At 40.2% G+C, this 24,311-nt stretch overlaps 1 long non-coding RNA gene and 1 pseudogene across 1 annotated transcript; both read right to left on the bottom strand.

Moving 5' to 3' along the window:
* Nucleotides 1–11,201: 11,201 nt before the first annotated feature.
* LOC118971825 (uncharacterized) lies at nt 11,202–12,196 on the bottom strand. Its single transcript, XR_005060506.2, has 3 exons — nt 12,083–12,196; nt 11,870–11,990; nt 11,202–11,734 (listed from the first exon to the last, which is right to left on the bottom strand). It is a non-coding gene; the product is annotated as an uncharacterized lncRNA (long non-coding RNA).
* Nucleotides 12,197–22,969: 10,773 nt separating this feature from the next.
* On the bottom strand, nt 22,970–23,612 carry LOC108385999 (cleavage and polyadenylation specificity factor subunit 5-like; annotated as a pseudogene).
* Between the last annotated feature and the right edge of the window lie 699 nt (nt 23,613–24,311).

Raw genomic sequence — 24,311 nt, 5'->3', positions numbered from 1 at the left:
TGTGTGATGGGCACTTTGCAACCACTGCCGGAGAGAAGGGTGAGTAGTCAGGGAAGCCAGTCTACTCATTTCAGAACCCAATATAACAGTGTTTTCCATCCCCATATCCCAGAGACGTAAAAGTCATGAAGGCAGAGGTTCTGATGACTTTTGCCAATATTGGATGCTCATGTCCACCCGCTCATCCTGGGTATAGGGGCAGAGCACAGAGTACTCCACATCCGGAGGAGGAAGGGGCAGCTCATCCCCCTCAGGAACCCGAGGTAATTGTGTTTTTGCTTTCTTAATTACAACAGGGTGGGCCTGTGATACAGAAGAGGCTGGTGCCTCAGTCGGTGGCCTCAGCAACAGATCAGTTCTCGGCCCCTCATCCTCTCCTGACACCTTCTCCACATCTCCAGAGCTGAAGGCACTCCTCTTTCCTCCCCCTCCCCCACAACATTCTGCAAAGCGGACTCTCCTGCTGCCTCCCCCCTACTGCTGCCAAGGAATTTTCCAGGAGCGTGACCCATCCTCTCGATGAGTATTAGAGGTCTACCCCATTAGAGACCCTATCTGGATGAAAAGATATCCTGCAATGCCAGCTGCTACATGGTCACTCAGGGCCTCTAAGCAGTCTTCTATCTGATGGAGAACTTAGTCTGCAGCTTCCAGTATCTCCACTGTTCCCCAATTCTGGGGAAGGCCCCACCCCTCTAGGAGGTGCTTTACCCTAGACCAGTTCCTCATTAGAGGCTCCCCAATTCGAAGCCCCACATATAGGGACTTCCAGAGTGAAGCTGCACCCTCTATTTCTGCAGCCACTGGGGCCTCCCCATCTTCCCTGGAGGCAGTTGCACCCATTTAGTCAGATTTCAGGTTCAGAGGTCCTGCTGACTACCACCAGATGTATCTCCAAGTGTAAAATCCCATGGCAAAATACCTCTAAACCTAAATCAGTCAAAGGGGGAAATAAAGTTAAGAAACCCATTTATTTCTTACATGCAGTCGTCCCATCTCTCTCTTGACCCGGCTGCAGCAGAAGAGAGCTCCACCCAACCTCTCAGGTCCAGATGAACCCTCACATGCCCTTGTTATTACCTATTAATATGTAGATGAACCACTTCTCTCCATCTCTTGAGAGACCTATTGATATGCAGATGCACTAAAGCCAGGTGAAAGATTCTGGAAATATTGCAATTTTACCCACACTGTCCAAAGGGATGTTTTACAAATACAGCCATGGGCCAACTCAGACCAAAACATACCATTGAAAGGTACTAAATTGTGAATCTTCTTCTTTTCCTCTGTGTATCTCCTCTGTTCACACTTATGTTTCACTGAATTACAGACTTATTTATAAAACACAGGTTTAAAGATAAGATTGTTAATAATAATTAAAACAGCATTAAACTAAGTGTGGGGCCTTTCTGAATGTGGGATACTTGTGAGTGCCTATAAGCCTGACTGTAACCCTGACTTCTCATTGGTTCTAAAGATGTACAGGGAGTTTGCAGGTAATGGTGCTCATTAGGAAGAGTTGGGATGGGGCTAATTAAGGTAACAGGAGGTGTTTACAGCAAAACTAAACATACTATGCTTGATCCTTTGGAATATCCTTATACTATTTTGAAGTATCTGCAGTTATTACCATTTCATCTATTATTTACTTACCCTGAAGTGCTTGCTGACCAGCCTTATAATGCCCTAAGACTCATTAAATACGTATTTGAGGTTTTTGAGTCATGTGTAAAGGAAAATACAGTGCATTGTGTATTGTATTTATGCTATAATTAGAGAATCATTGTTTTTATTCAAAGACATATATAACCTTATTAGCATTATGACATGTAATGGGGTTCTAGCCAATCATAAAGATAGAAATATAATTCTTGGTTGTTCTTTTTGAAAGCAGTTGCATAATTTTGTCCATCAAACACCTCTAGAAGAAGAAGGTGAATAGCTACCTCTACCTTCTCCCCTGCGCTAACTTTTCCACTGCTTGAAAGGTGTTTAAGCCAGAAGAAGCCAGATGTACTTTTACATGCACTAGCCCTTGATTTCCAGTTTTAGGTAGATATTTACTTTCCTCAAATATAAAGTCTTTGTAGGACAAACTAATTTAATACTGTGTCTTGCCCTGATGCTAGATGTCTTCCACCAGGCATGGCAGGCACACTTCCATAATTATGGTGATAATGAATATTTGTGAGTTTCTGTCTAGGTTTTTTAAAAATCTTACCTCATTTAGCTCTGATAATGCTATCAACCTAGTAGTAAAAATTCCTCCAATTTACAGATGAGGAAATAAGGTAAGGGAGATTACCATATTTGCTCAAGTCACTCATATGTTAAATGATGAAGCCGGGCCTTGAGTGGATTCTAATTCATTTTGCTACTTTAGAAAAACAGGCCAAGGCTTTAACAGCCCTTCATGGTTTCCTCCTATACCTGGATGACTAAAAAGTGGGAAAAGGAGATCTCCAAGGCCATATAAGATCCACCTCCAAGGTTCTCACTTATTTTCTTCCTCCCAGTCAACAGGACAGTTCACAGTCCTGCAGATGCACTTTACATTTCTGCTTCTGGGGGCTTCTTTAGTGCACTACTCCTAATTTTCAACTATTGAAGTCTGCCTTTCCTTCAGGTTCAGGCCTGGTAATCCATCCATAATGAAGATTTTCCTCAGTTGAAATAATGTCCCCACTCCCCCCTCCAAATATACACACTTATGGTTTAGGTTTTGCTTCTACTTCTCACTTGGACCTCATCTCCTATGTACCAAGGCCATCTTCTTTACAAGGCTAGGAGGACAGTAAGCCTTCCTACATACCTCACAGCCTTTGTTGGGTTAGGTTTCAATGAATGTTGGTTGGCCACACTTCTAAACCATAGCTATTGGACTTCTCCTAGGTTTCTGTCAGTTGTGTCTCTTTCCTAATTTGCTATCTCATAAGGAAATACACACATTTTCTCTTCTGTATTCCTTAACAGAATTTAGCACAGAGTACGTTTGCAATCTATACTTGCTGAATGTGTCATTAAGCTTGTGTTAGCCTGTGCTTTTCTTGGGGACCATGCAAAGTTAACTGTCATTCAAATTATGAAGTATGGTAGCTCAGCTGGGATTTTCTTCTTTCATTTATTTCTTTCCCTCAGTAGATTAGCTACTTGCTCTCTTCAAGTTGTAATCTAACCTTTTTAGGACTCGCCTTTATATATGTGCCTCCCCTGGGCAGCACCCATGACTTCAGACTACCCTTCCAAGCACAGAGTGCAGGTCCCACTTCCTCAGGGTCCTACTATGCCAAGGCATTCGTTCATGACTGTTACTCAATTCATGTGTTGGTCTTCCTAGAAGTAGCAACCTTATACCAGGGTCTTCTGAAGACAAAATGCTTTAAATTTTAGTGTTTTTGGAGCAATTCTCTAATGGTGAGAACTTCAGACACCACGGTAGGCAAATGACAGAGTTTTCAAGGCACAAAAGTACTTTTCAGTCCTCATAAGATGCACATCACAGGAGTCTAAGTACAATTGTGGCATTGCCATCATCCCTGCCTTTTAAAGATAAATAAGAGGGTGTAGAAGGAGAGATTCCGGGCCACCAGGTTCACCATGGGGTTTGATAGCTAATTGAAATCCTATGTGGAGATAAACTGTTTTTGTTTCTAAGTTGCTTGGGACTTGGGGAGAGTGTCTCCCAGGAGGTAATAAGAGGAAGTAGGTAGAGACAAGGTTGCAAGAATGAGATCAGGTTGTTTTAACAACCTGGATCATTGCTTTGCCCAAGTTATCTCAGTTGTAAAGCACACTAGTCCTTGAAGTTATCTTAGAGTCCCTGCCATTAGCATTGTTCCTTAGTGTAACAAAATACTGTCTCAGCTTCATCATAAGAGGGGGTTGCGTTGTTGATCTTTAAGGCCTCTTTCAGCAACAAACATACTTATTTGAAGACCATTATTAATTGCCCTTCTGCTTTCCCTGGCTTTACCATTTGGGGAATAATTCCACAATTAAAAAAACCCCACCAATTCTTTATTTCTTTCTTTAAAATATTTATAAAATATTTCTAATCAGATACTTTCCAAGCTATTAATTACTAAACTAAGGATGAAATATTTAGGCCTGTCAAACTTGACAGTATCTCTTTAAATTGCTTTTTTCTCCCTCACAGCTAGAGCCACATCTGTAAATGTCTAAGTCGTGCTGCCAGCCAATCTCGCCTACAGCTACTTGATTCTGGGAGAGCCTTCCATAAAACTGATTATAGCATTTCCCTGCCACACAGGGAAAAACAATGTAGTGTGATAAGATAAAACACAGATTGAATGCAGGGAATAGGAAAGTGTCATCAGATGGGCGGGGGCAAAAAGAGTAGCTTTCTTTTTTCTCTTGGGTGAGGTGGGGAGGGGAATTGCATAGGTATTTATTGAGATTAAATTCCCTGGTCTTTCCTGAGAAGTCACTTTGTTATCAGAACTTTGCTCTCTTTCAGTTACCAGTGAATATTGTCAGCCTCCTAGAAGTGTGTGTGTGTGTGTTATGATAGGGGAGACAAAAGAAGAAAGAGCATTAGTTGCTAAGTAGTCATCCATTGATTCTTTCTATGTATGTTAATTGAGATCCTCTTGATAACCGTCTGGGACTTAGTATGCACTCACTTAAACTATTGAATGAGTAAAACCATACGTTTCTAGTTCAGTAAAACAAAATGAGTATTTTATTTTGGGGAGAAATGACAATGCATTGATGGGGATTATGGTTCTGTGGATGGAAGATGCAAGGGGCCGGTCACTGTCCTCTGGAGATTCTAATTCATAAAATAAAGGGGTTTGTACAAGGTTTAAAAATAATTTGAGAAAGTAATTAAAATGAGAATAGTAAAGTTGTTTTAAGATAATACCCTGTAAATGTTGACTGAGTGGGTGTGGCAATAAGACAGAAATTCAGGGTAGAGAGCTGTGCCTTGAGAGAGGGGGTGCAGGACAGGATACACAGAGGGAAATTTATTTAAACTGAAACATATTATTGAGTAACAGCTGCAGGCAAAGAATTCTGTTAGGTTCTGGGTCTCCAACACTAAGATTTAGGACATGAATACTCAGAATCTAAATTAGTGGCTCTCAAACTTTCATGGGTTAAAAGTCATCTGAGGTAGTTGTGAAAGTGCAGATTCCCAGCACCCATCCAAAGAGAATCATAGTCAGCAAGTCTGGAGTGGGACTCAGGAAACTGCATTTTGACCGTGGCCTATGCAATGCTTGAGTATAGATAGATTTGGGACTATGTTTTGGGAAACACTGATATATGACAGTACTCAAAACATGGTCCCCAGACTAGCAGCAGCACCTGGGAATTTTGTCAGAAATGCTAATTCTTGCGATTCACCTTAGATCTATTGAATCAGAATGAATAAGATGGGCCACCCACGTGTGATTTAGATGCTTACGGTGTATGAGAACTAGGTCTATGGGCTGTAGTGAGACTGGAGATAAATTTTGTCTACTTCACAATTCCTCTGGGCCCATCAATGAATACTGTTTATTTCTTGAACATATATGCTCATATTATTCTATCTGAAAGCACAGTGTGGTGTCAAAAATCTGACAATAAGTCCTCTTTGTGTGGGATTAAAATACAGAAAACTGGCCCAGATAAAGAAAATAATTGGAAAGAACTTCATAATACCAAGTATGTGTTCATCTGTTGGTAAGTAGCAGATCAGACATTGATTAAAGCAGAGGAGAGAGCTCAGCCAGCAAGGACATATATTTTTCCTTAATTGTCTTCCCTACTTGTACTTTTCCCCATGTTTCCTGTGTTTTGTCCTCACCCTTTACTGCAGGAAGGACAGTGTGATGTGGGGTAGCACAGAGACTTGAGTGAGGGTGCAGGAAGTCAATGGTATTTACTAGCTCTGTCAGTCTTTGCTATGAACATAACTTCTTTCAACTCCAGTTTTCTCTTTAGTGTATAAATAATGCTCACATTATTTACCTCTCAGGGTGGTTGTAAAGATGATAATAGGAATAGCTAACATTTACTGAGGGCTTATTCTGTGCCAGACACTGTTCTAAATGCTTTACATGAATTATCTTTTTTAATCTTCCCAAGAACACTGTTATCATTATTGCACAAATGAGGAAATTGAGGCTTGGTGAGATTAAGCAAATTGCCTGAGGTCACACAGCTGTAAAGTGGTGAAATCAGGATTTAAATATAGCTGTGACTCAGAGCTCATGCATGTAACAGCCATACTGGACTGTAAAGTTGGAGATGACATAACATATAAACTGCACATTGTCATTCACATTGAGGGAATGGAAAGTGTCCATGTGCTTTATTTTGTTTATTCATCATGCCATCCAAAATATTATGCATGTCATAGGACCTTGACAAAAAACACTTGATTGGTGACAATGACGTATTCTTTAACTTTTTTTTAACCAGAAGATCTTGTCTGATTATGTTCTCCATGTTATACAATAGGCTTTAAGTGGGAATTAAAACCAAGAAGCTTCGAACAGTTGCTTGGGTAACACAGGCAGGAAGAATGTTCTCTGAAGTTTCTGCCCAGCTCTTGGGTCCCACCTTCTTTCTCTCAGGTCTGAGGCAAGTGGGACATATGCAGTGTGGTTCTCCCTCCTTATAATGAGAGCTGCTTTGGTTAGTCTTTCGCATCTGGGTTTTCATACCTATTGAATCATTATCAGTAAATTGGTTAAGTAATACACTGTCTCTGTATATCCAGAACTGTGCTAAGCCCTGTAGGACATGAAAAATGTTTATACCTTGGAACTGTGGAACTAATCAACAATTTTGTAATCTATTGGGCAGATAAGGTGGAAGATGAGGCATGCGAAATGGGACTATAATGAATAATATAGTCTTCGATGCTATCTTCTAATGAAAGAAGAAAGAGTTAGGGAAATACAATTACCAGAGGCCCTGAAAAAAATTCTAGAAAAGAGTCTATACAGTAGGAGCTTAATAAATGTGTATTGAATGAATAAATAGATGGGCAGCTAAGAATGAGAAGACAAGAATTCTAGTTACGGTCTTTACTATTATTCTATGACTTAATCTTTTTGGTCCTGTTTTCTCATTTGCAAAATGGTAAAATGATACCAATTCTAGCAACTTCCAAAATATATGATGATAATGAAATAACATAATAGATGCAAATTTACTTTTTGTAGTGGGAGAATGAAATACTATTTTAAATTGTCATTTTCAGTTTTGAACGTTTATGTCATTCAAAATGTTTAAACCACTGTTTTAAAATGTGCTACATGTGCACTAAAGGTAAACAAAAAATATGAAAATAAAAGGAGGTGGAGGCCTGCAGTGGATTCAAGCCTGTGGGCTTTTTGGGTGAGGGTGCACTTGAAGAAGTGGCAATAGCTCCCTGCATAGAGTCTGACTCCGGCTGCCTTGCTGGCTAACTCAGGGAACACTCGTGTCCGTATTGAAACTTTAGAAGTATTTAGACAATGCTTCCAGAGTCAGCAGTCCAATATCTTTTGTCCAAGAACAGTTCTTGAAATGTCATCATCAGGTGCAAAGTGGACAGAAACAATGACTACCTAATACCAACCCCTTGTTTTAATTCCTGGGAATTTAAAACATAAAGAAGACTACATTGACTACTCTTTTTTTCTATAAATAATTATATAAGTGATGTGTGAATTTTAATTCTATTTTTCAAAAAGAAAAATTAGAGTGGTAAGATAAAGTTTATTGTCTTCTTTGTCCACCATTTTCAATTCTGATCTTTTTTCCTCCTTACCACGTGGGATCATTATTGTGATTCCTCACAGTAATGGGTGAGCTGGGTGTACCCTCAGCTCATTTTAAAAAGAACTTGCTTTGTTATGTCTTTAATATCCACAGAAATAGTAAACAGTATATAGTGTTCTATAATTTGTTTTTTACTCACTGATCCGTTTTGGATTTCTAGTCACTGGTAATAAAAGTATTTAGTTAATTTCCCTTAACTAGACAATGACTTATTAAAAATACATTTTAAAACCATGTCCAACTTTGTCCCCCCAACAGGCTCATTGCATTTAAGAAAACACATTTAGCATAACTCTAGGATGCATTGAATTCCATTTCCAGCAGGACAGGCAGAGCCTGACGAAAAGGGTAAAGAACTACTAAAGATGCTTCGTAATCAATATCATGAAACACAATTCAAACAATGGCCTGCTTCTGAAAGCCACTGCTCAGTTGACCTGAAAATAATCTCTCTGCTGCTCCCCGCCTGTGCTCTGTTCTCTGCCCCATCGTCCCCTCCCCAGAGTCTTTGTGTGCTGAATCCAAATGAGTTGAGTCTGAGCTCTAGCTGCTCTCCCAAGAGTATTATTATTTTTCCCCCTTTAAACTTAAGGGTGCTAATTAATGTTGGAAAAGTTCTATGCCAAGTTTGCTTTGCCTGTGGTTTTCTTAGATTAAAGGCTATTGGCAACTCCAGCTCTGTCAGAAGGGCCAGTGCTGTATTCTTATCCCCTGAAGGAGGCTTCAGCTCTGCTGACTCAAGAAGACTTCAGCTTTTGATTTGAAGTTATTGGATATTGACCCATCACTCACAGCAGAGTTATGGGCCAGCTGCCCTGGATCCGGGGAACTGGGCTCTGGCTTTGCCTGCAGCATCCCCTACCCCTCCCTTTGCAGTTTCTGTTGAACTTAAGCCTGCAAATGTCAACTTCATTTTGCAAACACCAGGCAGTTGTCAGTTCTTCCAGGGAATTCAGGGAGAAGGAGCTCAAGACAATGCCTTCAGCAACATTTTACAGTATTTTACTGCAGCTTCCAACTATCTCCTCTCCTTTCCTTCCCTGCCCTGGTCTGGCCTCACTCAACCTACCACCATCTTCCCTAGCCTTGGAGCCTATCTGTGAACCAGCTTCTCATCTGGCCTCACTGCAACCAGTTTCCAACCACTCCAATGTCTGGCAGATACGTTGTGATACAATTTTAATACAAAGAAAGTTTTCATACACAGAAAAATTCGCTGTAAGAGACTTGATAAAAACAAAACCCTAGTTGAGCAAGTAATGAGATTCATTGAGTATGGTAATTCTGATAATCTTAAAATGAGGACAATCCTTTTATAAACTTAGGCTTCACAACCAGTCCATAGTTACTTCTCTTTAATTCTGATTATGGCAAAATTCCAGTTCAAAATGAGATTCCTACGTGTTCTATATCTACTGAACAGCTGAATTCAAAGATATGCCAGAAGGAATTTCATGAAAGCCAGGCACTCTTTGGGGAGAAAACTCATGTTAAGGAATGAAGGAGGCAGGCATTCTGATCTTTACCCACTAGCAAAACTTTGTGTTTGGAGTGATGCTGGGGGTCACAAGTAAAAGACTCAAAACCTGGAGCACCTAAATCTCTGTAACACAGAATGTGTAAGCAACAGCATTTGAAAGCCCACTAGCAGACTTGGCACAAGAATGGAATAGAAATCTGGAAGACTTCCTTCCCTTCCTAGTCTCCTTCTCCCTATCACCCCCAAATACTTTGGCTCTTTAAATAATCCATGTACCAGTAAAGGGACCTGGTGGGAAGTGCATTCAATGGAGGGGCAGCTGTGGAGACAATGACCTCTCAACAGTGGCAGTACCTTCTGGGAGGTACTTCTAAGACATGGCCATGATACACAGCAGAAGTGGATATTGCAGCAGGAATGATGGAACCTGGATGGAGCTGCCCGAGTGCGTAGTGGACATGGTGGGACCCAGCAGATGGGGCAACACCTTCTATGGGGGTGGGGAGGCACAGCAGAGGGAGCAGCATTGCCCAGTGTAGACAGGTACTAGAGTGAACCAAGAATCAAACACCATGTGTGGGTGTCTTCTACGGCTTGCAAAGCCACAGGAAAGGGCCATGCCACTGGCATGGCCTGATGATGTCTTTTGTGCTGTGGAGGGCTCAGTAGAAGACATTACCTAAAGGGACAGGAACAGTCGTAGAGGCCAATGCTGGAAACCATGCTACCATGTGTAGTAGACACCTTTGGGGTATCCAGCTCACAATGTCTTGCTATTCCCCAAATTTTGGTCAACAATGATCCACCCCTTCTTTTACTATTGTTTAATCAGTGGTAACATGTGACCCGGGCTAGACTAACTGTCTGCATTATCCATGAATTTACAATTGGGCTCCAGAGCGTTATTTACTCTCTGCTGGTAGCTGGATCCATGTATTGCACTTTCTGAAGTTATCAGTGGTCACATGGACTGAAGAATTAAAGAGCCCCACTGCAGAGGGACTGAGCAATGGGGAGGAGACCTGGATGGGGAGCATGCCAGAGCAATTCAAGCCTTGAGCTCTGTGGTCTTCTACTGTAATCCCTCTAACTTTTATTTCACAAGGTAGATTGAGTTGACTTTTGTAATTTGCAACCATAAGAGTCTTAGATTTGGAAGATTTGAAGTCAAGAAGGGACTAGTGAAGGGTCCTCCAAATGGGGAGTAAAGCTCCCTGGACATTAGTGGGAAAGGGCTCAGGAACCAGGAACAAAGCAGAATCCCCTTAGTAGAATCAAAGACATGAAACAGAACTTTAGCTGGGAGATTGGGAACTCATGCTCAGGGAAGACTGGCAACCAGGATTGAGTGTGCTACTGGAAATGCTAGTTATTACCTTTCTCAATTCCAGATGGCCCTCGGAACTGGGGTGGGGCAGAGCATATGGGAGGGAAGGGTGGAGAGGGTCAAGAGGCCCAAGAGGCCCAAAGGCCAGCAGTGGGAGTGAGGAAGGAAGCCAAAACTAACTGGAACACCATTACCACTCGAAATGTGACATTCATTAAATATCAGTTATGTGCTTCACATGTTTATGTGCTTTTACCTAATTATGATATCAAATTTCCAAGTACATATTCATTGTACGTATTGACTAAGCCACTAGAAATTTTGTCCCAGCTCTGAGAGCAAACCTATTCTCAAGACACAAGATTATGTCAGTTTTTTGAAATCAGAACATTCTGGCCTATATCAATATGTGATTGAAAGGCTTTATTGTATTTTTAGATGGGCCTAGTTAGTTGTGGATAATAATTCAAAAAAATTTCTAGAGCTTATATATAATAAGAGAAGCATCAGCATAATAATAACACCTTACTTCTTGGCAACACTTTTTGCACTGTGAAAATTTCTGTTTTAATGAATATTTCATTTAATCCTTATAATAATCCTGCAGGGAAGGCAGGAGAGAGGTTTTTCTTTTCCTCATTTTGAAAATGAACTCACAGAGAATTTGAATGACTTACCAGAAGTTACTTAGCAAGTTAGTATTAGAACCAGACTGGATTGCGATCTCCTGAGAGAGGCGAGATGTGATCCAACTCCTGTCCTCCAAGGGCCACACATCTGACACATGACTTCCCTTGGTGCTCGCACAGTGCTGTGAGGTAAGATTGATTATTCCTTTTTATGGATGAGGAAACTGACTGTCAATGAGATAAACCCATTTATGATTACCCAACCACTCAGGCAGCAAAGATGAGTTAAACTTAGATCCATCTTTCTAGCTTGAAAGCTTTGTCCTTTCTCAGGTTCTCTCCATCCCCATGTTCTTCTGCTGTCCGCAATGCCAACTGAAGAAACACCTGTATTACAGCTCTCACACTGCAGAGGATTTTCTTGAAGGGTCTGGGATGCCGGTGAAGCAGAACTGGAATTCAGTGGAGCAGAGCCGGCTATAAGAAGTACCACCAGGTTTAAGTTTGCAGGGGAAGCTGCAGGAAAAGAGGAGTATAAAACATGGTTTATGAATAAATTTAAGAGCTGAGGGGATATGGGACACCCCTGAGATGGTGACCTCTGATCTTGTCTGGATGGGGACAGAAGGGATGTTAGCACTGAGCACTTACCCAGTTGTGTAATTCGGCGCCTGAAAAAGTTTCCTCCTGATCTAGGATCAGCTTAAGCCTCGACGCATGAAATGTGAATACTTTTTGCTCAGCATCCATTAAATAAATGTTATTCTTCTTTCTGGCAGAAAACACAAATTTCTCTGCTCAGAGTTACTGTGTAGCAGAAGGAACAGAATTTACAATATCCCTCTTTATGATAATGTCTCTCACCTTCCAAGGAAATGAGCTGGGAGGGAAGGAGCGCCGCTGAATGTCCAGTGATGAGCTGGCTGGGCTGCCTGCTGCCGCTAATTATCTGGCAGGGAGGGAAGGCTGTGTCCCTGGAATACAGAGAAGGGGCTGTGAACTTCGGAGAACAGGCAAGGCACTTTGGTGTCTGTGTCATGCAAACTGGAGAACAGGACGGCCCTCACCAGGTCGTCTGACCTTTACCTCTTCTTCAGTACTGAGCAGACATTTTTGCCAATTATGATCCCAAATACCCTGAAAAATACCCTTGGTCACTGACGGTTTGCAAGGGAGAAGCAATGCCTCTGGAATAATACTGAGCTCAGGACAAAGAGGAAGGGTAAACAAAGCATTACTTTGTGTTGCAAATAGATGGCTTTGTTAAATACTGGAGAAATCCCTTCGGTGTCCATCTTACACAGCTCTGATAAAAATGCATTTGCAATACGCTCAGTGTCAAGAAATCACATCTTACTGGGCCAAGGAGGTTAAGAGCATCTCTCCATCTACAGAATAAAACTCATTAAAATAGTCTTTCCAGCAAGAAAAGGCCTAGTTTGCTGCTCTCTTCACACCCTCCTCTTTTTTCTTGTAGACTATAATATATTGCAGAAGTAGAGACATGATCAAAATAGCATAATCCACATTTGTATTAAAAATAATAAGCTTAGTAACAATGGGAAAAATTAATGGTAAACAGTATCAGAAAACACAGCAGAGGCGGAAGTTAACAGAACATACTTGACTGGCAGGTGATACATTAAAATGCTATTTTGGCAGACAGAATTGATAGCAGACTTGCTGAAAGAAAATCTGCACTGGGAAGTCGACAAATACAATCGTAATCCCTTTTTTCCTGCCACATGCTGCAGATGAGTGAAGCCCAGAGGAGAAATTCTTATTACAGCAAGTAGGTTGAGTCCAGAGGAAAAATTAAGTCAGGTTGACGATTTACAAATTTCCTTTCAAGCATGAAAGGGGACTGAAACCAGGTTATTTATTTATTTATTTATTTAAAATCCCCACCCTGGTGTTTGGTACTTGTTAATAAGACTGACTGAGAATAGGGGTATAGGAAAAGGTTTATTACCAACCCAGAAGTCATCTCTCAGAAATATAGCCAGAATCAAATAACTTTTGTCACACAAGCAATATTAGGAAATCTAATACTGGGAGAAGGCATTTTCCCTGGTGCCTGGTGAGTATTGACAGACTGGCTGCTTGAGTCTAGTTAAGTCACTTCTGATGGGAATCAGAGGGGGAAAGTACTTGCACAGTTAACTATAGGACTGCTGGTTTAGGCAACAACCTTTGGGGATGTTTCTAGGAGTTGGGGTTTAGTCTCTGATATTTACATGGGCTTTCTATCAATGCTGCATAGCAGGTGTCTGTGCTCATCTAAGGGAAACTCATCTTCAGTGTGTCAATTCCAGAGGCATTGCTTCTCCCTTGCAAACCGTCAGTGACCAAGGGTATTTTTCAGGGTATTTGGGATCATAATTGGCAAAAATGTCTGCTCAGTACTGAAGAAGTACCCTCTGACTCAATGGAGTGTCACAGACGTGACGGAGTCCAAGCCCCAACATGAGACACATAGAATATGGAGATGGGAGAATAGAGGATAAAGGCATATACAGTCAGGTTGTGGTTGTTTCTGAGAAACAAGGGTGAGCAGGGACCCAAAGTGAAGTTAATTTGAATCACATAGGCTGTGAGATGAGTCAGTGAAAAAACATGGAGGCTGAAGTTCTAGTTTCACTCTTAGGTATTTCTTGTCTCTCTGTTTTTAGTGTTAATTTTATTTGTGATGTAGATGAGTTATTTTTACTAGGGTGAACATAAATCCCTCTCTCCTTGGGTTTCTGTCTAATGTAATGATTAATAGTCCCTCTTTTACTCTCAAAGTGTTCCATTTTGGATAAAAGTTACATGATCACTCTACTTATAGACATTCTGGTGCTCAGTTACCATATTTGAGAATAAAGATACTATTCTAGAAACACACATGGGCATTCCCTGTGTCCCACTGTGTTGAGTATGCCCTTGATCAGTAAGTGTAGTTGATAAGAGTCAAAAATAAGTTGTGGGGCATTAGGGTGAAGCCCTATCCAGGATATTTACCTTTCAGTAGGGGACTTATGAAAATAAAGTTTTTGTAATTCAAAATAGGGAATCTTTAATGTGAAATTATGGGCAACCTCAGCTCATAGCAGCCATTTTGTCTTCTTTGAGAATCACTGAAAGCTGAGCTGGTGGCCTTCAGTGGATATTCAGATCCAAAAATCAGTCATAGGCAGGCTGTATCCAAATAACCTGGTAAGTAAAAGCAAACACATGTTCTTGGAATCTAACCCTCAAGATGGTAGTAAGGCCCCTAACTTAGAATTTCAGAAAGCTCCTTAGGTGTTTCAGACACACAGCCAGCACTGGAGACAGAGCTCTATCCCAGTGCCTTGATTTCACAGAAGCAGGGGCTGAGACCCAGAAAGCAGAGCCCCAGTAATGACTATTTGTTTTCTGCTGTTTACCAAGTGCATCAGTGGACAGTATGTCTTTTAATCCTTATCAGAGTTCCATAGGGTTTGAGATATTAGCCCCATTTGTTAGGGGATAATATGAAACAAAATAAAGGAATGGGCCCAAAGTCACACAGCTAGTTAGTAGCAAATTCAGAATGAGTACTCATGTCTCCCAATTCTCATTCTGGACTAACACAGGTTGTTTGGGAAAAGCTTACATTTCCTTGACTGAAGTACTCAGCTCACTTTTCTTTGTTTTCCAAAGAGATGCACATTTAGGAGGTGGTTGTTTTCTTCCCAGTCTTGTTTTCTATTTTTTTTGATGAACATTTAGTTCTACTCTCCCCTCTCCCTGTGTGGTGTAGGGGGCTGCCTGGCAGAGATGGCGGGAGATGTTTTCATGTGCAATCAAGGACATAGATGCATTGGCTGCCAGCCTCAGGCAGGGACACAGACTTGTCTCCCACTAGCAGAGCGATGATGCGTTTCCCCAGAATGTTCCAAGAATGGCCTGGAATGTGACTAGACATGGTCCATGCGGCCCCATGAATGGCTTCACACTGCACCGGCTAGAAAACAAATACAACAGTAATTCTTGGATTAGCATGAAAACACTTCCAAAGGGGGGCTCAAAGACAGACTTTTGTCCCTTTCATAAAAGAGAAGAGATGAGGTGTGACAAATGGTCTGTTGGATGGCTTTTTGTGCCAGGCAGAGGTCATCTTAGAAGGGCACCACAGACACGATCAGTTTAATAGACAAGAAATGGACTCAAAGCTAAAGGACAAAGAACATTTCAGAAGAGCTGAGGTGATGTCTAAAGAAGACAGTTTAAATTAAAATAGTAAAGGGAGATAGCATGATTTATGTGTGTATTCAAAAACACACTGTCTTTTGCATTGACACATAATGCACAGAGAGTCAACGAAGTGGGACTTCTGTAGGCAGGAGATGTAGGTATCCCAACCTTCGCCAAAATGCTCTGAAATTCTGGACTTCATTTTGCACCCATAAAATAAGGCTAATAATACCTACTCTGCCTGGTTGCTATGAAAATTAAATAAATAAGATTAGAGGTAGGAGGGCAGGAGGATGTGGATGAGGGAAGAGAACACATGCTGGGGTGCAGGCAACCTGGGCTTAGATTCTTCTTTTGCAGAGATGAGGCATATGGGCCAAGCGATTTTGCCTGAATAGCCTTCAAGTTTTTCAAACCTTTTTGGGCATGTCTGTGGAACCAGAATTTAACAAATTACTTCTTAAGCAAAATCCCAATAGATAAAGCAGACAGATGTGGTGCTGCCCTATTGGAAACACTGGTGGGCGGGGAGGAGGTGTTTAGGTACCCCCCACACCTCCATCTCCTTCTCCCATCTTGTCTTCCTTCCATGACTTGGCTGAGACAACTTTTCTGTTCCATTCTCTAGGAATTGTCTATTTCTCAGCTTTGCTGCCTTTCTTGAACTTTCCAGCATGAATTGGGAAGTAATTCTTTCAAAACTACTGAAATTTCAACTGAGTGGCCATATTTCCTCATCTATGTCAATCATACAAACAAGTATGAAAAAGTAGATCCAGGTAAATGAATATCTGCATGACAAAGTTAAATACCTCTGATTGACTTAGTTCTGCTTCCCAGGGAATGGAATTTAAAAAGTGCTCCCAGATTCATTGACGCACAATCATTGTCATTGTCCAAAATGCATATTTATTTATTTACTTGTAGTTGAAAGAGGAGTATAAATTTGAGAATCTGACTAAATCTCATAGTTAAGGAGTCCCTTTGGATTTCGGAGTACCTAAGTGACTATATAGAAGACTAATCCCAATCTGAAGTCAATAGTACCACATAAAAAATAAATGTGATTTTCTGCCTTTCATTTTCATAGCATGATCTATCACATGTTGCCCTTCTGTTATTTCACATTATGGGCATGTGTGTGTATATGCACCCACACACATGCATGCACATGCACATATATACATTGCCACGGCAAGTTCTCCGCCAGCATCAGGAGTACCAAGACAGAATTAATGAAATCTGAACGAACCTGTCAGAAGTTCTCATGACATCATGTTACTTCAAAAGCATTTCCTTTGTTTCTGCTGTAGGTTCTATATATATCTTAATTTATAGAGATCAGATAAATATTCAAAGCTTTGAAGATAGAGGAGGAGAATTATATATCTGGAGCCATTCCAAGAAAAATAAACAAAGAGCTCCTCCTCTTTGCATTATGTAAAATAAATGTGTCTTAATTCTATGTCATGAGTCCTGATTCTACCATTATTTTACTGTATAATACTGGGTAATTGTTTTGAACCTGTGGCTCAGTCATTCTCATCTATAAAATGGGGATAAATAATGCTTTGTGAGGATCAAATGAAATAATATATATATAAGATTTTGAAAAGTATAAAAATGCTAGTCAAATGTGATATTTATGATTTAAAATACAAAATGTAATCATTGTTCATGCTTGGGTAATATTTTTTATAAATAAAGATATAAAAAGGAGAGCTATTCCTCCTTCTGCTAATAATCAGAGCAGCACAAACTTGTATCTGGCAATAAACAGAGTCATAAATCTTCAGTACAAGTGGGATTTCATTGAAGATATGAGGGTTTACCAGAAGTGGCGTAGAATGTAAGCACACTGCTTTATTGTCCAGTGAGTTCTCTGAGAACTATTCAAAAATTCCTGGTTTTATCAGAAGGAATTTGAGTTAGTAGATTGGATCTATATTCTGCAGCTGTTGCCCTGTGACATCTGGTGGGAAGTTGGGCCTTTCTAGTCTTGAGCTCTGCCAAGCCTCTTCAGGGATATAAGAATAGAAATTTCTCAGCATTGGCACCAAAAAGAAGAAAAACGGATATTTGGAGCTCCCAGATCCAATCCTGCCTTCGAAGTGCCTCCCTTCCCATTGCTCATATTTCTCTTCATTGGAGGAAATCCATCTGATCAGTTCCTTTGCCTTGAATGGTTTCCAACTGAATGTCAATCAGAAAGGAGAAAGCAGGCACCGGGGCAGTGAGGCCAAATCCACCCCAACCACATGGCTGAGGTTGGGAACAAGGTGGCATCTCAAAAGGAAATAAGGATGTTAGTAGGGAGGAGAGTAGCTGCTGGGCAGCTTCAAAAAACAAGCACTTACTCTCTCTGATTCGTCTGATTACAGCAACTCCCACTTGTTTTAGCTATAATGTTTCTGGTGACAGATGAGCTGGGGTTTCTGTCATTGCTCCTGAGAAGCAGCATTGCTCTCATGGTGCATTGGAATGAGTCAGGAGATAGGGGCTCTGATTCTCGCAGGTCATTGATGAGTTGAATGACCTTGGACAGTGTTGTTTTACCTCCCTGGTTCTGGCCTTCCCTTTTCATAAAATGAGTTTGGATATAGAAATCTTTCAAGGTGCCTTCCAGCTCTGCATATGGTAATTATTTTCTATTTATTGAGTTCTGTAGATGGTGTGTGGCTTAACTGTCATACGTAGGTTACTACTCAAAATAACGGGGAGATGAAAAGCCCTGCAAAGTTAGTCACCCTGTATGTGTCCTTCCTCTGGTTTCTTTTCACCCTTAACATGGGAGGGCAGGAGTGATGTATTCTTTGCATTCTACACAGATGCATATCTGGCATCTGATTCTTGATCATTCTAAGTGATGTTCATATCAGGCTAGCTAAAGTGAGCATAGGATATCACCGGGAGAGGAACCTTATTGCCCTGGCACTGATCTTTGTTCTCTTAATTGCTGTGAAATGAAAAAACAACCCCATTCTGGAAATGTAAATGGAGGGAGCTGACTGCCTTCTTGCTTGAACGGCTTAGACAGCAGCCTAACCAGAGGCAAGACGATGGAAGAGGTGACCTCTGGGAGTCCTGTCCTAGTCCCTCCATTCTCCAAAGTGCTGGCCCTGAAGGAGAAGTGTCACACGTCTTCTCCCATGTCCTGTCTCACACTGAGTAATGTTGCCCCTCTGCCCCCAGCGGAGTGTTTTAATGATAACGGCTGTCTTCAGGGACAGATTGCAACTTGTCTTTTAAAGGAAGATGAAATCTATTAAGACAGTGAGGACAGGAAAGGAAAGCTATGTCCCTGAGAGGAGAGCTCTAAAGGAGAGCATGGTTAGCTCCTTTCTGACACCCTCCCCCCATCTGTTTCTCTTTTTGTTAGAAGACTGTACCCTTCAACTGCTCTGTTTCGTGTCTGGATTATTATGGTTGTTGGTGTATAAAATTGCTGCTGGTGTATATAATTTATAAGCTCTAAAAAATGATAAATAGTCTCAAGTAAGAAGAGTGATTTGTGTTGAAGTCCTCAGGGTACTTTTGTGAAGGAATTTAATTTCTTGGGGGAAATTGTCTATAACTTCCTCTGGAATGTTAGTTAACTGGTTGATAGCTGGCATTTATTTTCTGTTGTCTTTTTTCTTCCTGTTATTGGCTTAGATAGGTTTACCTAAGCAAATGATGTTATATAACAAAGTCATGATGAATGGGAAGCTTAGGGAAATAGAGAAGCTAGTTAATTTTTCTTAGTTTTCTTCCAAACTTATTGTTAAGATCCTTCTGAGTTTATTTTTGTGCTGTAGTCCAGTGCTTTTCAACGGGGGACAATTTTACCATCCAGATTACATTTGGCAATATCTGCAGACATTTTTGGTCATTACAACTAGGGGGTCGATAGTGGCACCTGGTGGGTAGAGGTCATGGATGCTGCTATACAGACTCTAGTGCACAGAACAGCCACCCCGAGTCCCCCAGCATCAGATAATTATTAGACCTAAAATGCTATAGTGTCAAGGTTAAGAAATCCAATGGAGTTAGTCCAGAGACCATAATTTAATATTCTTTTCTTTTACCAAGGACTTTCTATGGAATCTCACCAATTTTTTTTTTCAACTTGAATTCTCATCACAGGGAGGGATGGAGATAGGAAAAAGAAAATGCTGTTGCTGGGCAAAATGTAGTAAGTCCCACAGTATACAGAATCCAGTACTTTTTTCTTTTTTAGAGAAATTCATGAGTATACCTGTTTTACTATCATTATTTCACATTTCCTTAATATTTAAGTTGCAAAATTTTACTTATTTGAGGCTTCTTGAAAGTACTTCTCAACAAAAAATGGTCAAGGATGGAAACTTGTGACCCTAAACTTGCACTGTATGTGTACAGCTATGGAGATTCAGAACAAAGGTTGGGCAAGGGCTGTTTAATAGTGGAAATAGGACCTCAGGAGCAAAGATCACAGGGCCTAATCCACTGTATTTTGCCCAACATTAAGCCTGGTAGTTATTGTTGAGATTAATGGATTGACTGAAAATGCAATGAACACATCTACATGTTAGTATTTTACTATGTAACTAGGAATAGCCTTAGAGTACTTATACTGGTATTCAAGACTCACTACATCTGATCCCAGCCTCTTAGTAACTTTCCTACTTAACTCTTCTCTCTAGTCAAATTTTGTACCCAATGCCTCATGAACTCAACTTGTATATTCATAGATGGTCATATGCCCACTCCATTGCTTATGCCCATTTCTTCTATTGGTCAATAATATTTTAGCTATCCTTCAGCCAGAAACATGAGTCCCTTGCTCCTTCCCTCCTTCCTTCAATGACAAAATGATAAAGTTTATTAATTGTGGGTTATTGTCATTTTTTTACCATTTTTATATATTTAAATTTTAAAAAGTGTACAATCATTAAAGGGACCCCCAGTTCTGGAGTTATGTGATAAAACTTGTTTAACCCAAAATGAGTTACTTAACCTCTCTGAACCTCAGGTATTTTGTTTATAAAATAGGCACAGTAGTTCTTATTCTACTCCTCTCAAAAGGTAGTTTTGGATCAAATGAGATAATGAACACAAAAAGTTATTTTTGAATGACTTTTGAAAAATATAAGGAACTACATAAATGTAAGGCATTATTACTGTCTTACCAATATGCAAAACCATAGTGAATCCTACAAAGTGCTAATGTTGTACATATTCTGCAAAGCACTTAGCTATAGTCTGCACTTGATAAATGAGAGTTCACACAAGTGAATTGTTTCCAAAGTTAAGACAGACTGGCAGGAATAGCAGTTAGAGGTGGGAGGCTGGGTAAGAGGTTACTACCTGTATTGATAGAGAAGCTGTTAAAAGCAGAATGTGATTTTTAACATCCCTAGGACCATGATAGAAATGAATAAAATTTTGTGTGCTTTATCATTTGTGACCCAGAAAAGGGAACCCTGAAGGCATGAAAAGTCTTAAAATAAATTATATGTGCACAAAATGAGGAACATATTCCACTGATTTGACAATTTCAGTTGCTCCATTAAGGTACAAATAGAAGATGGGGTCGCTTAGGCAAAATGCTCTCTGATTTGTTAAAGCCTTTCCTGATTGCAAATTAATAAGCCTCAATTCAGTTTTGTGGCTCATAATTGGCTCAGTGTCCAAACTTTCCTCCTTGATTGGTGGGAGGAGGGTAGAATTTGGATGTGCTTAGGGGTGTAGTCTGGTTCTTCAGGGGTTGAGATCAGGGATAAGGACATTAAATGAACAATAGATTAATCTATTGCCTTAGGACTAAATTTGTTATATTTTTGTTATGTGAATATATTATAAAATGAGACAGGATAGCATGTAGGAAGAGTTTAGACTCAGCTAGACCACTTTTGTTCAATTTCTGTCGCTGCCATGGATTAACTAGTAGATGTGACCTTAAGTAAGTTAGTTACTCAGGGTCTCCAGGCCTCATTTTTTTCATCTGTAATGCAGGAATAATAATCCTTACTTCTCAGTGTAGTTGTACAGATTAAATGAAATAATGAATGCACATTGTACAATGCTTGGCAACAAGAAAGTGCTCAGCAATTGTTAACCACTGTTACGGCATGGTCAGCAAACTGCCGCAGCCCAACATTCTTGTATTTCTTTCTTTTTCTGCCTCTCCAGCTTTGTCCACTTGTTTAAATAAATGTTTAGAATTGAAGCATTGTAAGGGATTTTTTGTAGGTTTATTAAGATCTAATTGACATATCACACTGTAAAAGTTTAAGGTGTATAATGTGATAAATCAGTAAGCATATATATTGTGAGATATTTACCACAATGAGGTTAGTTATATCCTTTACCTCACCTAATTATCATTTTGTTGTTGTTATGATGAAAACATTAAAGCTCTAGTCTCTTAGCAACTTTCAATTATACAATACAGTATTGTTCACTATAGTCACTATGCTGTGAGGAATTTTGAGGGCAGTTAGTGCCTTGCTACTCAAAGTGTGTTCCTTAGACCAACAACATTGGCACTGCTTGGAGCACATTAGAAATGTAAGATATGCTCACCTAGCCAGACCTATTGACTCAGAACCTGCATTTTAACCAGGGCACTGGTGATTTCTGGGATGACTGAACCTTGAGGAGTACAACAATGAAACATTGTGGTTCCTAGATTCTCCCCATTATCAAGTCCCCACCACATACCCCATTACAGTCACAGTCACTGTCCATCAGCATAGTAAGATGCTATAGAATCACTACTTGTCTTCTCTGTGCTACACTGCCTTCCCCATGCCCCCCGCTGCTACATTATGTGTGCTAATCATAATGCCCCTTATTTCCCTTGTCCCTGCCTTCCCACCCACCCCAACCCCAGTACCTTTCCCTTTGGTACCTGTTAGTCCATTCTTGGGTTCTGTGAGTCTTCTGCTGTTTTGTTCCTTCAGTTTTTCCTTTGTTCTTATGCTCCACAAATGAGTGAAATCATTTGGTACTTGTCTTTCTCCACCTGGCTTATTTCACTGAACAAACAGGGCTTTTGGAAAAAAAGAGAGAGGAGAGAGAAAAAGACAGAGAGAGAGGGAGAGAAAAGGATGGAAGAAAGAAAGGAAAAGAAAGAGAAACCATATACTCTTGAGCAGTTTGAGATTGATCTGTCCTAATATATTGGATCAAAATGAAAAAATAAAATATTAAGATAAGAATGAAATGTTGTGCAAGCACAGTCATGACTGCAGAGCATTTATGACAAGATTTGTTTAAGGCTGAGATAATACAGTGAGACCTAGAGTGGATATGACATGTTGAAAGACCTCTCAGAAGTCCACTTTCTTTAATGTTTTACAAAAATGTTTGAGTAGAATGAAAAATAAGTTAAGCATTATTACATTCTTTAACCTCATTATCTTATTTTTCATATTACCTTTACTATTCAAACAGATAGTAGATGACAATTTAGGGATTGTTAAAGAGATAAACCCAAAAAACACTTTCCTACCATACATATTCTATACTGTGTATACAGCTGTGTCCACAGAGATGGCTTCTTTCATTTCTTCACTGTGCAGGAATTCAGTTGTATATAAAATTGCACCTCCTCAAAAGCTGAGGGAGCCTAGAAATGATGGGTCATTATTGTCTTGTATTGTTACACAATGCAAACACTGGTGCAGCTACCAGCATGTAATTTGGGGAGACTGCAAACAAGGCTTTCTTTTGAAGTTGAACTAAAGCAACTTCTTAGGTTCCTTAGGTTTTGTAATCTGTGCAGAAATATATGGATTCTGCAGAGGTTTATGATTTGGTCTCCACCAGTTACCAGTGCAGTCTACAATTGCCTGGTGTCTCTGTTTTAAGTGTTTTAGTCCTTTCACTTCATCTTCTCCTCGGTGAAGCTCACCACTAGGTTATGTGAAGAGAGTTGTTCCCAGTTGCAGCATAATGTATGGGCTACCTGGTACTCATGTTCAATCAGAACCCCTTCTACAGTTTTCCTCATTCCAATTCATCAAATTCCTCCCTCATGCACTGAAATCTGGCTGCAACAAAGCTGTCCTCATAGAGGGGTTCTTCCGTACCAAAAATCTAATTGTTAAGAGGGTACAGGCTGACGGTGCTCCAGGGAGAGGGGCTTGGTCTGCTGGATGTACTTGTGCTGAACTGGTTGATGCCCTCTGTCCTCAAGGCCAGCTGGTCTGCGCCTGGGCAGCACCATGCTGCTGATCTCCGGCACTGGTGGCCAGCAGAAAGCGGGAGGCAGGACACTTTCTCTCTGCTGGAGGAATTTATTTGCACCCCGCTCAGCAGCAGCTGCCTGCCATTAACATGAAAGCACCAATAATCCTTGATTATAGTAGATTCTAACCAAATATTTATAGATGGACATTTGCCTGCCCGAATAATACCATGGTCAAAGTATTGAATTAAACAGCCTACTAAGTTGGTGTGAGCAATATGCTTTTCTTCTGATAACCTGAAAATAGTTTTTTTTTTCTGATAACCTTTTCCTTTTTCAGAAACACAATGAAATTTCCACACTTGTGGTATATATGGCTTATTCCCTTTGGCACTTGATGACATTCTTTTGTATTTTTAAAAAATTATTATGTATTGTGTTATGTCTTACATCTTCAGTTAGATGGCAAACTCTTAGTAGCGTGAAGGAAAATTACATTTTTGGTAGTTCCTCTATCATCTAGCATAATGTTGTATTTGTATATTGAGTTGAAACATTTTTAGAATTGAATGAATACACACCTAAAAGAAAATACTTTAACATGGAGTGGCTTATGGTAGGAATAAGTACTTCAATTTATTGATTATTTACTGTGAGTCAGGCACTGTGGTAAGTGCTTATGCGGTCTCATGTGATTCTCTTAATGACATTGTGAAGTAGCCCATCTCATCCCCACCT

Source organism: Manis javanica, chromosome 9 (assembly GCF_040802235.1).
Source record: "Manis javanica isolate MJ-LG chromosome 9, MJ_LKY, whole genome shotgun sequence".
NCBI lineage: Eukaryota > Metazoa > Chordata > Mammalia > Pholidota > Manidae > Manis > Manis javanica.
Note: the sequence above shows the minus strand (reverse complement) of the source record. Positions and strands in the feature narration are given on the sequence as shown.